The following is a 3,588-nucleotide window of genomic DNA, read 5'->3' as shown; positions in this document are numbered from 1 at the left end:
AAGAGATGTGTCTTTTCAAAAAGCTTTTTCTGAAATTCTTCACTAGTAATTGATTATAGGTTTCTGGTAATCGATTACACAATTATATTTTGAAGGATCATGACTTTTCAAATTGAATTTCAAGAGTTTCGTTGTTGGTAATCGATTACACATCAATGGTAATCAATTACAGCTTTAAAATTCAAATTTCAAAACCCTTCTAAAAGATTTTTTTTCAAAATTATCTTCTGGTAACCATTTGTTTTGAGGCAAAGCTTGATCTTGAATTAATCTTGAAGCAATGCTTGTTTGTTGAAGCAACCTTGTATTAATCTTGAAGCAATGCTTAACCTTTGAATGTTTGTTGAAGTAATCATGAATGCAACCTTTTTTTATTATTCTTTGGCATCATCAAAATCATGTATTCATACATTCACATTCTCCCCCTTTTTTATGATGACAATCATTATCAAGTGAATTATTTTCAGCATCATAAAAACCTGCATGATTCACAAAAGTGACTTACAAAATCCACAATTGTATAAAAGAGATGCTGAGTCATTGACCACCATGTACTATTTCAAAAAAATCTCCATGCTTTATGTACAAGGGAAAGTTATCATTATACACCCCAAACACAGTAGCATCCCACGACACCTGCATAGGCTTGAGGAAAAGCTGTGGGATGGTCAATGTCATCAAGTGTAGCGGATCGACATTAGGATCCGACCTATCTGTAGGTTTTGCTGGTCACTTAGCTCCCTGTTTATCCTATACAATTAATAAACATAAATGACTGACAATCAACACTTTATTTGTAACAAATCCTTTTTTAATAATTCTTAAAAACAACAAAATGAAATACTTGTTCTAAAAAATGCTTTACAAGATGTGTCGGCCAAGCAAGGAATGTGTTAAGTGTCAGCCTCACTAACTGAACCTCTTAAGTGGGTACAAGAATATCAGCATTAACATCTTGAACTTCCTCAATATCAACTTTGACTTGATCATTGCCCAAAGGAACATTGTGGATGGTGGTCGACCCCTCATAAACTCTTCCAAGGGCAACTAGGTGGGGAGGATTTTCATCGACATACAAACCACATTTCTCTGAGTCACCCGTGTCTGGGTCTTGCCCCGAGGGATCAACACAACTTCCCTTCATGCTGACACGAGTAGCAGAAGGACCAACCTCAGGCTCAAGAGGTAGTGCGAGTTCCTGTGATTGCACCTACAATTGCATCTATGACTACATCTGGTTGAAGGACACCATTAGTTGTCGAGTCACTTTTTTTGTGAAAGACTCCTCTAGCTGGTTCCTAATTTTTTGTGTCAGCTTCTCTAGGTCTTCGGGAGCCATAAATGTAGACATGTGGGAGCTCCTTGAAGCCGGTCCAAAGTATTGTTTGATCGTGACACCGGCTCCAGCAGCATGGGCATGATCAGGGTGCTCTGGTCGCCCAATGGCAGCAATCAGTACATCCTAACATCCATGGGTGACAAAGCTTCCTCGTGAGGCCTGCTCTTCTAGGGATTTTTGTAGTCAATAGATGAAACAAATTTGGTTTACTTATCTAACAATTATTATAAAAAATGACCACTGAAAAATGAGAGTCACTTACAATCCTATCTATAATTTCCTTTGTTGTCTCATACATCATTTGACTAGATTTTTTCGTGTGGGCCATCTTCCAATTCACGTATCGTCTAATGGGAGATGGAGGATCAATGATTATATTAGTGCTCTAGGATTGGGTTGTTTCCTCCAATTGTTTCTTTTTCTTGTCCTCCATCAACTTTTCTTTTAAATAATCATAACCCCCACGAGATAATCTGCACCTTCTTTCGAACATCCTGTAACAATTGAACAATAATCTAACTTAATATGCTTTACAATAATTTGTAAAATATGAAGTTTAAAAAACAATGAAAATCAACTAACCTCTCATGAAGGGTCTCTAGGACTTTGACAAAATTGGTTCTACTTCTCCTTGCTTATATGTCATACTTTTCACATACTTTATCATCCTCTCCCTCCTTGTTGCCTGCCAAAGCCCATTTAGAGGTCAAATCTAACTTAAATTGCCTCAATCGCTATCCTATAGTTTGAAGTATTTTTATTTATCCTTAAATCGAATGCTTCAGGAAAATCAAATTCAGTCTACGATACGATAAATACATTTTATAGTTAGTCAATTACAATTTAAGATTTTTAGTACAACCAGTTACTGCAACATTCAATATTTAATTGAAATACCCGAATATCCTCCCAAACCAAATCCTTTTGAGCTGTAGGGACTTGTTTCCAATTATCATATGTAACATCCACCTTTTCGTGAACCACAATCCCTAAATATGTTATTAATTTTTTTTACCTTTCCTAGTGGTAAGATCCTCATGAACCACTGATATCTCCGCCCGAACTGGTCTATTAGCCAATGATCTGAGCCGTGTTGCTTTTCTTGTCTTCTTCGACATAGACAACGAAGGTGCTACTTACTCAGGAGGAGGAGGAGGGGAGTTGGGTGGTGGAGCCAAGTGCCTGATAAAAAAACAACATTAATTAAACCATGTCTGGAAACTATATTAAGTTATGTAATAGAAATTACGAAAGCAAGTAAATATCAAATAAATTACATTATACAGTGTTAATTAATTTTCCTTCATCATGATCATTACAATTTGCATGAACGTCATCAACTTCTTCTTCTTCGTTGATGTTAGGCGCCATTTATGTAGAGAAAGGACTGAGATAGGTACCAACAATTGAATCACCATCTTCAACATTAATACCAATTATTTTTCTGTGTAGAATCGCTGACTACCTTTCATCACAAGGATCTTGAACACAAAACACTTGTTTAGCTTGTTCTGCTATGATAAAATGCTCATTCTGATAAGCGAGCTTCTTTAGATCTACCAAGGTAAATCCGAAATCATCGGTTTGCACACCGATATTGCTACCAACCCATTTATGCTTGAAAACACAGACAATGAATTTTACATAATTAAGCTCTTGGATTTCTTCAATGACTCCAAAGTAAGGCATGGAATCTACCTGAGGATTGTCATCATGTACAATAACAAAGTGTTGAGATTCAGCCCTTAGACATTGTGATTTCATGTATAACAAATACTTGTTGAAAGCATTAATGTTTTGAAAGCATTATCATCACCAAAGATTGTATCTTTAAACCAATTTAAGAAAGTCTCGTTATGCTCTTTCAACACCCTATTCTTGGTCATTTTTGGATTACTTGACTAAAGCTTTGTGACAAACTATGTATGGCAGAACTTCATTAATATTATTCAATATATACAAATTATCTTGTTACAATTCTTCTAGACTTGGAGTGATAACATGCAGTCCTCTTGAACCCTTACCTCCACTCTTTCATCATGTTGAGATACAGGAAGTCCAAAAAGTTTTTCCTTTTCAATGTACTTCGAACAAAACTTAATAGCTTCTTCTACAATGTACCTTTCAACAAAAGGATGGTGTAGATTCTTTGTATACCATTTTAAGATCTTCATGTATCTCTCAACTGGATACATCCACTACAGATAAACAGAATCACAACATTTAATTTCCCTTATTAGATGAACAAT

The sequence above is a fragment of the Glycine max genome, chromosome 16 (genome assembly GCF_000004515.6).
Source record: "Glycine max cultivar Williams 82 chromosome 16, Glycine_max_v4.0, whole genome shotgun sequence".
Classification (NCBI taxonomy): Eukaryota; Viridiplantae; Streptophyta; class Magnoliopsida; order Fabales; family Fabaceae; genus Glycine; species Glycine max.
Note: the sequence above shows the minus strand (reverse complement) of the source record.